Source organism: Psammomys obesus, unplaced genomic scaffold (genome assembly GCF_907164565.1).
Source record: "Psammomys obesus unplaced genomic scaffold, mPsaObe1.curated_primary_1811, whole genome shotgun sequence".
NCBI lineage: Eukaryota > Metazoa > Chordata > Mammalia > Rodentia > Muridae > Psammomys > Psammomys obesus.
The window spans coordinates 7,745-23,477 of record NW_026593935.1 but is presented as its reverse complement, the minus strand read 5'-3'; the positions used below and the strand labels follow the sequence as shown (position 1 = coordinate 23,477).

General features: G+C 41.3%; 1 non-coding gene across 1 annotated transcript; it reads left to right on the top strand.

Moving 5' to 3' along the window:
- Positions 1–11,651: 11,651 nt before the first annotated feature.
- LOC129684383 (U6 spliceosomal RNA) lies at positions 11,652–11,758 on the top strand. The gene has a single exon (XR_008721317.1). It is a non-coding gene; the product is annotated as a U6 spliceosomal RNA (small nuclear RNA).
- The last annotated feature ends 3,975 nt before the right edge of the window (positions 11,759–15,733 follow it).

The following is a 15,733-nucleotide window of genomic DNA, read 5'->3' as shown; positions in this document are numbered from 1 at the left end:
ACATACACACACAGACAGACACCCACACATAGAAGACCCAGTACACATACACACAGGCGGACACCCACACATATAAAATCCAGTACATACACACACAGACAGACACCCACACGTAGAAAACCCAGTACACACACACACAGGCGGACACCCCCACATGTAAAATCCTGTACATACACGCACAGGTGGACACCCACACATATAGAATCCAGTGCATGCACCATTCCCTGTAAAGGGATCATTCTGTCTTACATTCTGGGTACGCTGAGGGAGTGAAGACTACAGACTCTGAAGTTGGTTTTGGAGGAGGTAAAATGTTTCAATCAAGTGGTTTGAATAATAGTTGTAGGAGGTGAAATATTTCAATCAAGTGGTTCGAATAAATAAAAAGATCTGGAGAAATTATTTGTTATTATTTCCTTTTCAGAAGTGGATGGGTAAGTAAAAATTCTGTTCTAGGTCTGTTCTAGGGATATTTCTGGGAATCACAGAGATGAAAGTTTTAGATTTTTTTGTGAAAATAGATGTCAAAATGTTATATCAGTAGATCATCTTAGAGGAATCTACAGTGTTTGTTTCTTTCTGTAGTTATGAGAAGGAAGCTTGGAAATTTTCTTTTCAGTATTTGGTCTTGATGAAAGTAGAGAGGGCAATCAGAGTCCAGAATGATGGACTTAGTGCAATTCTAAGACCCTGAGTGAACAGATTTCAAAGTGCCAGACTTGAGTGTGGTGCGGGAATTGTTTTGATTATCTGATCAGGAATAGGAAATCTGTCATTGGTAATTTTAGTTTATAAAACGCTTAAAAAAGGAAAGACAAAAAAAAAAAAAAAAAAGAGGAGCAGGGTCACCACTGTGTCAGGGTTATGTATACTGAGAAATGGAAACTAGGCTGGTTCCCTGCATTCCGGGTTGGGTGGCGTGTGAACTGGAAGTGGGCCGAGGGAAGGAAAGGGAGTTGAGGTTCACTGAAAGAGCCACTCACTTTGGCTCAAGTGTTTGTGCAGGTGAGAATGTTTAAGCCACAATGAGGCACCAGAGAGAAGTATTTCATAGTGGACAGAAGAATTGTGTGGGCATGGCTGTTCTTGGTGACTGCAGAGGAGACGTGCTCTTCATGTTTAGTACCAAGAGATCTTTCGTGGCTAGCAAATGATGTACAAATGTTTGCTCTAGTGTAGACATGGCATGGATCTAAAAACCAAGATCAGGTGTCCGTACCGATAAAATAATATGGTGTTCCTGCAGTGACCCCGGACTTGACAGTTGAAGATCCCAGGGAGAGAAGGGATTGCTCCCTTCCAGGTGTTCAAGGCTATTTATGGAATCATCCCTCAAGGATTCTATGTAAAGGGTTTTGATGTACAGAGGTAAATTCATGAATGTACTTTTGTAAAACTGGAGGTAGGTATCCAGATCTTAAAGTACTTTTAGTATTTTTAAAATGTGCTACATTTTAATTATTTTTTGTTAACATTTTGGCTCCAGGAATTGTTGGTGATTTAAGGAGCACAAATAAAGCTTTACTTTTTTATTTTTTTCTTAACTGGAGTATGTTAAGCTGGATGTAAAACTGTATGTGAGTATAAACATATAGTTTATAGTGTAAGCGGGTTTATCTTCCTTTTGTCAGAAAGTGCTGATGCGGCCCTTTCACACCACACTCCAGTCTTTGTATGCTGTTGAGATCTGGTGTTCTTTCCCATCTGAAGGAAATGCATCTTTGACACTTCTCATGACCTGAGTCATGATGCTGAAATAGAGCCAGAAAATATTCTTAACAGTCATGGGTAATAAGGAAGGCTTCCGTTAGCAGTGGAGGAGGGTGAAGGGCCAGAGACTAGGGGGTTCTGGGGCCTGTGAGAAGAGAGTTTGCTATTTTAGTTAGTTAGTTTGTTTTTAATTAGGAAAGTTGCTTACATCTTGTAGCTATCGTTATTATTCAACATAACATACTCTAAGTTTAGTAATTATTTACTCTTTTTTTTTTTTTTAATTTTTTAAGAAAGGCTCTTAGTGGGCTTAGTGATGCATGCCTTTAATCCCAGTACACAGGGAGGCAGAATCCAGGATAGCCAAAGCTACATAGAGAAACCCTGTCTCAACCCCCGTAAACTAACAAACATACATACACAACAACAACAAAAACAGTCATAGGCGAACACTGAATATTTTACTCAAATTACCACATCACTGTTGTTAGAATATAGTAGTAGGGGGCTGGGCATGGTGGCACACGCCTTTAATCCCAGAAACAGACTCTTTTTAGTCAGAGACCCAGACTACATTCAGTTCAGCCCCAGCAGTCCCACTGCTCCACATAATCATGAATTTTCTGCCACATGCTAACAGATCTGTTAAGAAATTGGATATCAGCCAGGCAAAGTGGTGTACGCCTTTGATCCCAGGCCTCGGCGAGGCTGAGGTAGGCAAATCTCTGTAAATTTGAGGCCAACTGGTCTACAGTAGGACTTCCAAGGCTACACAAAGAAACTGTGTTTTGAAAAATATACAGAAGAAAAAGATAGAAAGATAGATAGATAGAAAGAGTCTTATAGCCCAGGCTGGCCTTGACCTCTCTGTTTAGCCAAGGGTGACCTTGATTTCTTGATCCTCTTGCCTCTGGAGTGCTAGGACCATGCTAAACTTTTGATTTTACTATTTGATTGTTCCTCAAAAGAAATGGTTAAAAAATTCCACATGTAATTGTCATCTTTTAGTTTTTTTTCCGTGTATTAGTTAATATCCTGTTTTAAAGGTTATATGGTGTCACATCCCTACAATCTCAGAACTTGGGTAATTGAGAAAGGATTTCCATGAGTTCAGGGTCATCCTGGGAAAATGTTCAAACAAATTAGCTAACTACATAAAGAAAAAGAAGGTATACGTTATTGATTGCAGTTAATTCCATATTTCCTGCTATTGTGGCATGGCATTTTTGTTTCTGAATGAACTCTTGATACTTTTATATGTGTTCTGGTGTAAATAATGTGATGTTTAATAAATCTGCTTGTGTTGTTGTTATGGCACAAACTAATTAATTGTGCTATAAATATGAGGAGTAGGTGCACAGGATCACTGGGAAATATTTTACTCACTTGCTCATCTTACTCCAAGCTTGGTCTTATGGATGTTTTGATTCTGCAGTTTTTCAGGGTGTCAGATGTGCTCACCCCTGAGTACTTTGTTTTAGGGCTAATCTGAGCTTGCTTCAGATGCTCCAAGTTCCATAGTGCTTTCAGTAGATGTGGCTTGAGATGGATTAGGGTTCTGTGGCCCTAGCTGGCCTGGTGTTGGCTGTGTAGTCATTATTTGCCTCAGTTTCTAGGCAATCCTGCCTATGTCTCTCAAGGGCCAGGTTATGTTTAAATGTTTGAATTACTACTTGCTTGGGGCAGGGATTTGAATTTTAGGGAAAAAGGTTCAAAATAATTTCTCATTGTTTTCCATTTATGTGAAGAATTTGCATAGTGTTTAGAAGATGTCAAGTCCATCTATTGTCTGTCTCAATTTTTACATGTATAACCACATAAATATAGGTCATTTTCTGGGTTTTCAACCTCTGTTGGATGAGTGCTGTCCTCTAATCTTAATGTTAAAAATCAGCTAGTATTAGCAAAACTTCTCCAGAACTAATAACACCAGATCTTTGCTCTTAAAATATTAAAAATAATAATAAACTGAAGTAATAAACATCCCACAATTATTATTCATATGGCTTGTAAATTGTTTTGATTGTGTGATCATGAATTAATCATTTACCTTTTAATGTTTTTCAGTAATGTTAAAATGTTTCTCAGTTTTGTGCTGTTTTCCTCCCTCTTGCACCTGTAACCATTCCAGATCACATGTCCTTTATAACCTTATTTTTACCTAATTTTTTTTTTTTTCACTCCTCATTTTAGCCCACATCTTGCCCTTTTGGAATAATCTTGTAATCTTTATAATAGTGACTATTTCTTTTTTAATCTTACTGTTATATGTTGGGCTTCTAAATCCACCAGATTCATTTAGCTTTAAGGAAGCCCTTGCATTTATACGTCAAACTTTAAAAAATAAGGAACTGGTGAGCGTATTCAGAGAATAAGAAAGGACTACCTGGAAAATTACTTTTTGAATTATTGACACAAATGCAAATGTGTTATATATAAATACATGTTAAAAACAATCACAGAATGATATAATTCCAGTTCTCTTAAAGGTATACTTTTAATGTTTCTTTATGTTGGAGAGTTCTGGGCCATTCTGTATGCAGTAGCAGAATGTCATTAATAACCTCCATCTCCACCTGGAAAACACGTATTGTTTTTCTCTAAGTACCTGGAGTCATAACTCTGGTACCACAGAGTTTCCTTAGAAAAAGCAATAATTGTTTCTGCTTGATATCATAAAATTTGGCAATGTTTTGTCATCTGTTGCCTTCACAGGAAATAGTAGCAATAACAAATGCTGTTGGGTTGGTGTTTGGATATTGTGTGCCTGTTTAAGTCTACTCAGTTGTTTGGTCCTGTGTGTCCAGTCTCCATGTCCAGCACTCATTTTCTTTCCACCTTCTCTCACTTCCGTGGCCTGTGCAGCCTGGTATGTGGGTCAGAAGGCACTGTTTCTCACCAGGGCGCTGCTATTTCCTTTTCCTACTGAGTAGATTGCAGATTATCCTGGAACATGCCTGAGAAAAGGTCAGAAAGGAGGGTGAGAGTCCAGGAACTGCAGCTGGGAAGCTTGTCACTCTCATCTAGGAAAGGGTAGGAGTGCCGGCTTTGGGGGAGAGGGGGAGGGACAGATACTCCCGTTCCAACCGAAAGCAACTCGTGTGCTAGAAGTCCCTGTGCACTGGATACTTGAAAAAATCTATATCTTTAAAGGATTTTATTTGGTTTTGATTAAATAATGGTTGAGAGTTAGCTGAGGAAGCTTTAATCTTAAATTAAGCTAGACTGAGCAGGGTTTCTAGCTTTGTGGAGCCAGAACGCCCAGTGATTGTTTTAGAACAAGCTACCATTGTCCTCTCTTTGACACCGTCAAGAAGTCCACTTTTCAACTCCAGAATTAACTTAAAACTCCTTGGTAAATTTTGCTGTTTGAAACCCATCAAGTCCGTGGTGGGATATTAAAAGCAGACCGACAGTTTTGATTTTCTGTCGAATGAAAATTACACATGCACAAAGGCTGCTCAGAACCCCTTACCCTGCGTTCCTTTGGAAATGGGTAGACAGGAGGACATCTCTGTGTTGTCTCAGAGTACAGAAAGTGCTGGAAGGAGGATGGAGAACATGGAAATGTGTGGGACAGGGCATTTCTATAGATGTGTCTTTTGTGGGATGCCAGGAATCCACATTGATGTTTGGCTGGCGGGTGCCCTCCTTATTTTAATTTCCAAATGCAATTGCACATTACTAGCCGAATTGGGATCTTGAGGGGGTGAGAGGCAGAGCCCCTCAATTCCTAGAATGTGTGGTGAATAGACAGATGGAACTGAGGGGAGTCTGGTTCACAGAGTCATGGATGGTGTCTGTAGTAATCTTGTTTCAGTAGTGTCCCTGATGCCTGATGTGCGTATGGGCTGTGTGTCTGCAGAGCACAAGAAAACCCAGATAACTGTCGACCTCCTAACTGTGCTATCCCACGGGCACACTAATTTGCTACATTTCTGTCCTTGTTTGTCCTCAGATCCCTAGTGACAACCCAAGAATCTCCTCCGGACACCTGATTGTTGGTTGTTCTTTCTCACAGTTTTCATGGATCCCACTCATGACCACCCGTACCTTATGCTTTTGTTAACCTGTAACAAAATGTTTTTTTTTCTCCGTTTCCCACCATGATGTTCCCTTACACGTGATTTCTGAGCTGTAACTGTTGAACATTATTTTTGTGGTTTGTGTTTCTTGTGGTCTTCGTTTCCTCAAGCAGTGTGACAGAGCAATAAAGAGAATTGGGAGGAGGAATGTTCATTCATTCGTTCATTTCCTCTCCCGTGCACAGATGAAGTTCTCGCACACAGTGTGCTGACAGTAGCTCCAGCGTTCTGCAGAATGTGAAGTGCTCAGCAGTTTCGGGGTCTTGCTTCCCTTAGAAATGTCTCGTGCTTGGCAGTTTGCCACGTTCACATGTTCTCACATCCTTGCATCCAGAAGCCGGGAATCTAGCGCTGGCAGCTTCTGCACGGAGGGTAAAGATAAACCAGAAAGGAGTCGGGCTTCCTCCCACGTTACCTGGGAGTGCTGCTGATGGCTTTTCCACAAATGTCCTAGTTTGTCAAAGCCCAGTAAATCTTGGAAAGTTTATTTTCCTGTAGCATCTGTGTTTTATAATGGGTCTTTTAATTTGTTTTTACTTTGTCTACAGGGATTTCTTTTGTCCGGAGTTTTCAGACTCTTGGCTTTTTTTTTCTTTCCTGTGGAAGTGAGTCGGTTAATGATGACTGGTTGGGGAATATGACTCTCTGCAAACCTGACCTGGCATGCCACTCCTCCAGAGCAGCCACAAAGCCCACTCTTTCTTTCCCTGCCCATTCTCGTCCCCAACCTAATCCATTTGTCTCTGAGTTTTTCAACTATAAAATGTTTGGGGAAATACTGCCGGGGACAGTGATGAGCAAGGTCACATTTTGGAGAATGGCTGGTGCCTAGCTCACATATCTGTGCCTGTGGGACCCTGTGTTGGCATGAAGAGTAAGCCAGCTCTCAGAAACTCCAGCTCTTTATGCGCAGGTGGTGGGAGCCATGAAAGACCATGTGAGGCCCTTCCCTTTGATCGCATAGAAAATCAATAGGTGGAATCCTGAAACCAGCTCTTATAATTCAGTTTACACTGTAACAGTAAAATCAATAACAGAAAACACAACTAAAAACAGACCAATCCAAAGAATCACAGCTTTTAGCATGAAGAAATTTTTTTATACAATTCAGATTTTTAAATCTTACTCTGTTCTGACGTAGAATTTCTTCTTTAATTTGTTGAAAAATCAACTTACTGGCATTTGGAATTTCCCCCCCCCCATGAGATGCCCATCTATCATTGAGACTGGTTTCCCTTTAAGAGATCAAAGCTCTGATGGATTTGAATAAAGACCCAAAAGCCTGAAGGCTTATGCAAGTTTATCTATATAGACTAAGCCTGAAAAACTGTCTTAGAAGAGCTCATTTTCTCATGAGATTTTTGGGACTTCCTCTGTCTGGTTGTGCCAGAAATACTGTGAGAATATCCAATCTCATGGCATCTTTCACTTGCAGGTCTGTGTCACTTGGAATTTCAAAGTATAATCGTTTGTGAAATGTTTTATAGATAGTATGGCTGCAGGAAGGCTCTCGCTAAAGCTGCAGTTAGACAGTGTCTATTCCGTCCTATGCTCTTGGTAATGAACAGCAAAGTTCAGAAAGGACCCTTGCTGATGTGACACATTTATGCTGTGGCAATCTTCTTGAATTGCTCAAAATTTCCATTTTTCTCAACTATTTCCGACAGTTGGCACACAAAAAAAGGGTAGGGTAGATGGAATCCAAATTCATGGATACTTCACAGAGAACATCTTTGTGCTTAGTCTCACATGCGGCACAGGAAGCTGCCTCAGTTAACTGCAGAGGAGCATCGAGTTATGTTCCTAAAGGGATGGAGGTGAGGCTCGGCGTCCAGATCAGCATGAGTCCAAGCAGGGCAGAGATCTGTGGACTCCATCTCTGGCGCCTTTATCCTCTCCACTTTTGAGTCAAGGTCTCAGTACCTACCCCATGTTAGCTTTGAACCTCTGCTTTTCAACTGTTGGGATTTTGCCTTGTTGCTACCGTGTTTGACCTTTTCTGAAGTATTTTGAGATCTCTCCAAAATACTTTTCTTCCCTACTCTTTGGGGCTGGGCTCCCCCTACCTGGAAAATAGATTTAATTCATTTGGTAAGTGGTTTTTGAGCTGTTGATTATTGTGTCTGCTACTGAGATTTCATGTCTGTGTTATCCCTCATTTTACTAACCTGATATCATTCATGCTTCTTTCTTTTTATCCTGTATGTGCAAAATTTTGCCATTCTCGCACTTTTTAAGTTGTCCTTTAAAACAATAACTAACTCCTTGTTGTCTCTGAGCTATTTTTCAGATGTCATTTCTAACATGTTTTTCCCATCATCTCTTTCTTTTCTCCTCCCCTCATTCCGTCCTTCCCTCCCTCTCGCCATCATTGTGGTATGAACACACGAAAGTCTCTAGGACTTGCTGATGAGGACTACACAGGGCACCAGACTGTGCAGTTAAGCAGGGAAACCAAGAGACACAGTGTCTCCCTCTTAGTGCCTTCTCTGCGGCTGCACTCCTTTAATCTCATTTCCACACCACTTACCAGGCTCGTTTCCTGTCTGGGGTTCTTCTTACCTAACATTTGGCTTCTCCACCTGTGCAGTGGGACTTTGCTATCAAAGGAGTCAACACCTTACGTCATTGTCGATTCATTTTTCTTAGATTAAATTTTATACATTTGTATTTCTATGCACATATAGTAGGGTAAGTGGGAGGAGCCCATAGGTCCATCTGCAGGAACACAGTGTCTCTCATTGTCTTAGAACCTGCCAATCAGTTTAGAATGACCACTGTGCTCCAGGACTTTTGACTGTCTCGGCGTCCCTGTGCATTACAGTCACATTGTTTTTCCCATGGTTTCTGGGAATTGAATTAAGGTCTTCATACTTTCAAGGCGAGCACTTTCTGCACAGAGGTACCTCCTAAGTCCACAAAAATATAAAATTCATACATGTTTAAAGGTGCTAAGCAGAGCCTCACTATTTATTTATTCATCCACTTATTTATTTATTTATTTATTTATCCATTTATTTACTTATTTTTATGCATATGAGTGCTTTTCCTGTATATTTGTTTGTATACCGTGTGTATGCCTGGTGCCCATGGAGGCCAGAAGAGGGTGTTAAGTCTTTTGAATCTAGAGTTGCAGATGGCTATGAGCTGCCTTGTGGCCATGCTAATACCCAGTGGCATGCACGGCATTCTTGTCTTCACATCTTTGCGTTTCATTTCTTTCTTTTGTTGGTTTTGCTTAAGAGTCTGATGGATATTGGTTAGTTTTTGAGATTTGATCCTTAGCATTTGAATTCTCATTCCTAGCTCTGAGAAGGTCCTGGGTGTTTGACAGGAATTGCATGTAGTCTACTTTGGGAAGCACAGCATTTTAATACTGATTTTTGTTTTTAAACCACAGCATAGATGTCTTTTCTAATTTTTTGTTTTCTTTCCAAATTATTATTTTTTTTACTACCTAGCATATTATACATCCTAGGCAAATGTTCTACCATTGAAGAGATCTTTCTTCTTTCTACCTCTTCTGTATCCCAGATATTTTTTCTTTCATTGGTCGTTCTTCTCTCTCCCCTTCCCTTTTTTCCTTTCTTTCTTCTTTCTTTTCCTCCCTCGCTCCTCCTCTGTTTCTATCTTGATTTCTGTGTTTTCTGACAGTGTTATGTAGCCTAGGCTAGCTTTGAATGGCTTTAAATTATCTGATCCTGCTCTGTCATCTCCCCCATGCTGGAATCACAGGCATGTGCCCTTTGGCTGGATATGTGATCATGGTATCAAAATTAGGGCTTTGTGTAATGTCAGGCTTATACTCCACCAATGGCACTCCACACCCAGCCTTTAGATGTTTTTTAACAACTATTATAAATAGGATTTCTAATTAATGTACTGATTTCTAGTTTAGGCAGCCTACTTGGTTATTATAAAAAAGATTACTCAGGTTTCATAGAATACATTTTCTTTTTCTTTTAAGCTATGCTTGGCTGGAATATATCTCTGTGGTAGAGTGCTTGCCTAACTTATATATGTGTGATGCCCAGGACTACCCCCCCCCCCCCCCCCAAAAAAAAACTAAAAAAAAAAAAAGGGGTTCTATGCTTATAAATTTCTTGCTAAGTCTACTTCTCTGTGAGACTGACCACTGTGCCTGTAAAGTCTACAGACCTTACTTTACACAACCCTGCATACTGTGGTGCAGATGGAGGCTGCATCTTCAACACAGTAGAGAAGGACACTACAGATGCTTTTTGTTCTTGCTAATGCAGGAGCATGCTGAGGAGTCTTCTGTGCTGTCCTGTATCCTAGGTAGAAAGCGAAGCTGCTGACTCATTGCTGTCAAAAGTATCACATTGGGAACATCTCAGTGAAGCACGTTTGTTTTTCACTCACTATTTGTCTCTGTTTTATTTCCTATTCTAGAATTCTGTGCTTGGCAGGTGCTCTGCCACTAAGGCTCATTCTAAGCTCAAAATATCTTATCAGTAGTGTTCAATGCACTCAGTGTTTGCTTGCTGAAGAATTTGCATTGGTGTGTACTGTTCCTCCTAAGCCAGGCACCATCGAATACATTTGTAACTGCAGTGCTAGGAGGCTGAAGCAGGAGAACCTTGAGCTAGCGCCTGCCTAGGATTCAGTGTTAGGAAGGAAAGAATGAAAGGGGAGAGAGAGGAAGGGAGGGAAGGAAGGAAGGAAGGATCGAACGAATGAAGGTAATTCCAAGAGGGAAATAAATTTAACCCCGCACTGCTTTGTGTTACATCTCATCAGGAGTGTTTAGAGACTACTACTGCTCTGGTTATGACATCCCTGTACATCTCTCTCTCTCTCTCTCTCTCTCTCTCTTTTTTTTTTTTTTTTTGTTATTCCTCAGGCCTTAAATTTCCCTGCTCCTCCACTCTTTATCTAGCCAGGTTACCTCCCACGTGGCCTGTGAGTCCATTTCCAAATAATTGTTCCCACATGTACTTATCTTCACTCCTAGACAGTTAGCACTGAATCATTCTGTGTGCTGTAAGATTTGTGATAAGAAGTAGAGGAGCCCCCACAGTGTGTTACCTGAGGCTGAGACACTCATCAGATCCATGCTTAGTAGCTGACGAATGTATATGACATAAACATATCCTGAATTTTATTAGCTTGCTGCATATTGATGCTGAATCTTCACTTCAATATAAGCATAGTCATCTGATAATGAATTGTCAACTATTGTCTGCATTGACCTTGAGATAAGTTACTCAGGGTGAGTCAAGTATTAAAAGCTTTCCTCCTTTATTGTGTTACAGATATGCATTCATCTTTTCTCTAAGGTTCTCTGCTGCATATGTGTACTATTGTCTGAGTGTGTGTATGCTAACTGCTCTCTCTTGCATCTCAGCAATACCTGTGATTCCTTCTACTAGCTTAATGACATTGGAATCTGTGTGGGGCGTCAGAGTTTCTCATTAGGACTTGCGTAGCTTAACCTGTTAATTCCAGGGCGGTGATGGAAACAGGCAGATGCTTCTCCTTGAGCAGCACCGTTTTGTTAGCAGTCACCATCTTCCTGCTAAGCTCTAGAAGACGCCTAGGGTTACACAGTTAGTTTGAGGATTGATGCAGTCCTCACAGGCCCCTTGTCCTGACCTCACAAACAAGGCCAGTCTGAGTGGTGGGGCCTCGGCAGGGGAGTCTACCGAAGAATCTGCCCCGTCTTGGGGTGTTCATTGCATTGGAAATTCAGGTTTCGGGGTATGACACTTACTGAACTCTCTCCCCAACAGTACTTTTAAAAAAATGTTCTGTAATTCATTTAATCAGAAGATGTGGATCCTTTACGTAGAGAAAACTATCTGAACTTCTGAAGTTGATCAAAAGATTTAAGTCGTGCTCGCTTCGGCAGCACATATACTGAAATTGGAACGATACAGAGAAGATTAGCATGGCCCCTACACAACGATGACTCCAAAGTTCGTGAAGCGTTATGTATTTTTTGAAAGAAGTGGGAAATGGTAAGATCTGGAGAAGGACAGGAGCTCTATAAGGAGAGCAACAGAACCAAAAAATCTGAGCACAGGGGTCTTTCCTGAGACTCATACTCCAACTTCAACCAAGTACCATACATGGAGATAACCTGTAGCCCATGGCAGTTCAGTGTTCAAGTGGGTTCCATAGTAATGGGAACAGGGACTGTCTCAGACATGAACTGATTGGCCTGTTCTTTGATCACCTCTGCCTGAGGTGGGAGCAGCCTTACCAGACTACAGAAGAAGACAGTGCAGCCACTCCTGATGAGATCTGATAGACTAGGATCAGAAGGAAGGGGAGGAAGTGGACTTGGGGAGGGGCATACGTGAAGAAAGGAGAGGGAAGGTGGGATTGGGAGGGGAGGAGGAGGGGTTTATGGGGTGATACAAAGTGAATAAAGTCAATACCCGTCAAATGGCTCAAAAAGTTAAACATCAACAAATCGAGTACTCTAATTAAAAAATGGGGTACAGTGCTAAACAGAGAATTCTTAATAGAGGAATATCGAATGGCAGGGAAACACTTAAATGCTCAACATCCTTAGTCATCAGGGAAACCAAATCAAAATGACCCTGAGAATTCACCTTATACCCACCAGAATGGCTAAGATCAAAAACTCAAGTGACATCACATGCTGGAGAAGATGTAGAGAAAGGGGAACCCTCCTCCACTGCTGGTGGGAATGTAAACTTTTACAACTACTTTGGAATTCAGTCTGGCGCATTCTTGGAAAATTAGGAATAGTGCTACCTCAAGATCCAGCTATACCACTCCTGGGCCCAAAAGATGGCCCACCATACAGTAAGGACATTTGCTCAACTGTGTTCATAGTAGGTATATTTATAATTGCCAGAATCTGGAAACAACACAGATGTCCCTCACGGAGGAATGGATACAGAAAGTGTGGTACATTTACACAATGGAATACTACTCAGCAATTAAAAAGAAGGAAATCATGAAAATTGCAGGCAAATGGATAGAACTAGAAGAGATCATCGTGAGTGTGATAACCTAGAAACAGAAAGACAGGCTTGGTATACACTCACTTATAAGCAGATATTAACCATATAACATAGGATTGCCATGCTAAAATCTAAACACTAAGGAGGACCCTAGGGAAGTTACTCAGAAAGTAAATAGGATAGACACCTGAAGCAGGAGAAAACAGGGAACAGGACAGGACCATAGAGAGCCTCTGAAAGACTCTACCTAGCAAGGTATTAAAGCAGATGCTGAGACTCATAGCCAAACTTTGGGCAGAGTGCATGGAATCTTGTGAAAGAAGGGGGAGATAGAAAGACTTGGAGGGGACAAGAGCTCCACAAGGAGAGCAACAGAATCAAAAAATCTGTGCCCAGGGTCCCTGCAGAGACTGAACTCCAATCAAGTATCATGAATGGAGAGAACCTAGAACCCCTGCACCCATGTAGCCCATGGCAGCCCAGTGTCCAAGTGGGTTTCGCAGTAAGGGGAATAGGGATTGTTTCTAACATGAACTCAGTGGCTGGCTCACTGATCACCTCCCCCTGAAGGGGGAGCAGCCTTACCAGGCCACAGGGGAAAACAATGTAGCCAGTCCTGATGAGAGCTGATAGGCTAGTGTCAGATGGAAGGGGAGGAGGACCTCCCCTATCAGTGGACTGGGGGAGGGGCATGGGAGGATATTAGGGAGAGAGGGTGGGATTAGGAGCGGATGAGGGAAGGGGCTACAGCTGGGATAAAAAGTAGTGAATAAATTGTAAGGATTAAAAAAAAAAAAATTCCCCAGTCAGGTGAAATACTGAAGTTTTGTTAGAACAGTGGCCTTGCTAATGATGAGCAGAAAACCACACTGCTTTTGTAAGAATTGGATGGCTGTGGGGGAGTCTATGGGAACTGGCAGATAGCTAACATCCAGGTGTAAAAACCTGAGTCTAGATTTTTAGCATTTGTGTAAAAAGCCATGCCCAGCAGCACAAATAGATGTTCCCAGTGTTGAGGACTGAAACAGCTCCCAAGAGCTTGCTGGCCCAAGTAAGTAAGACACCTGGCATTGACCTTCACATGTGTCTATGCTACGTGTACCCGTGTGCACATGTGCACATTTGCAATCTCTAAGACCTGTCAGTGTGCTCACTTCTGTGACCTGACAATCCCTATAACCTTTAATTATACTCGCATCAATTTCCTGTAAATGTTATCTCAGTTATTTGTCTCCTTGTTCATTCGCATGTGTGTAGAGATCAGGTGACAACTTGTAGGAACTTGGTTTGCTTCAACATATAGGTTTGCAGGCTGCTGAGGCTGTGGGGCTTCAGTGCAAGTCTTTTCCCACTGAACCATCCTGCCAACCCTTCCTTTCTTCCTTAAATGAAAGCCTTTTCCGGGGGAGGGGTGTTCCTGTCAGTGATGCTCTGGTTTGTTTCTCTTTGTAGGGAAGCTGAACAGCCAAGACTCTTACAATAACTTTACCAACAACAACCCTGGCAACCCCCGGCTTTCTCCCCTCCCCAATTTGATGGTATTGACTCCTCTTGCACAAATCAAACAGCCAATGACATTGGGGACCATCACGAAACGAACAGGGTAAGGCCTCAAGCTTGATGCTGTTTCCAGAGTCGCTGTAGAGGATGAGATGGATAGAAATTGAACATTTTTATTTTCATTGTGTGTTTTTGATCATGTCCTTCATTTTCAGCCCAGTGGCAGCTGAGTTACTACAGAGTCCGTAACGCTCACAAGCACGCTCACACATAGCCGTGTACACACATCCACAGTGAGAAATAAAGCGGTGACAAGCTGTGAAAACTAGCATTGGCTAATGAAAAACAGGTCCCAGCACTCCACCACACTTCATGCCGTTGTCTGATTGTACAGTTGGCTCTTACCAACATGATTGGCATTCAAACAGCATGCTCATAACACAGTGCATTTTGACTGATGCAAATATTAAGAAACATTTTCTAGATGACAACTGGAATTTAGTAAGTTTATGAAAATCCAGCTAATCATTTACATTACTAATCTATTATTAGTAATGTTCTATTACATATAGCTCAAAAACAGTACAAGATTAGTCCCTAACATTCTTAAAGACTCTCCATAACATTCTTGAATTATTTGCAGTGGTCACTTTAGCTGTTTAAAATTCTCTACGTGTTTGAAATATAAACTAATGGATTTTTGAGACTGTGAAGGAACTACTATTTTTCTTTTATTATTAGATATTCAGTTTTATGATGATACTGACTGTCCATCTTGGACTATTAAATTTGTACTTCTGTAGTCATTTTTCTAGGCATATTCTTTATTTTCTTCAAAGTACAGTCCCAGTCTTTAATTGTATTCTAAGTAGAATACAAAATAGTTCTTGGATTCTCCCCCATGCAAAACTATGTATTAAAATTCTCTATTAAAATAGTCTGGAAAAAGCCATATGTTGGCCTCAAGTAGTCCTTAGGTTCTCTCCCGTGGGGGGGAAAAATTAAATTTTTTGGCCACTCTGTCAATACTGTGCTAATATGTAAGTGCTTATAGAAGTCACTTTCAGATGCTGAGCTTGGTGGTGCACACCTGTAATCCCACTCGGGGGCAGAGGCAGGCAGCTTGCTGTGAGTTCGAGGCCATCCTGGTCCACAAAGTCCAGGACAGCCAGTGCTACACAGAGAAACCCTCTCGAAAAGCCAAAGAACAAAAACAAAACAGAAGTCACTTTCCTGGGCTGGAGAGATGGCTCAGAGGTCAAGATTCCTGTCAGCTCTTCCAGAGGTCTTGAGTTCACTTCCCAGTAACCACATGGTGGCTAATAGCCATCTATAATGTGGTCTGATGCCTTTTTCTGGTGTGCGGCTGAGTTTTTAATATATTAAGGGAAACCTACCTCCCAAATCACAGTTTATAATCCCTTTTTCTGACATGTATATCATGTAATTTTTCTGTTTGTTTTCAGTGGAAGTTAAATT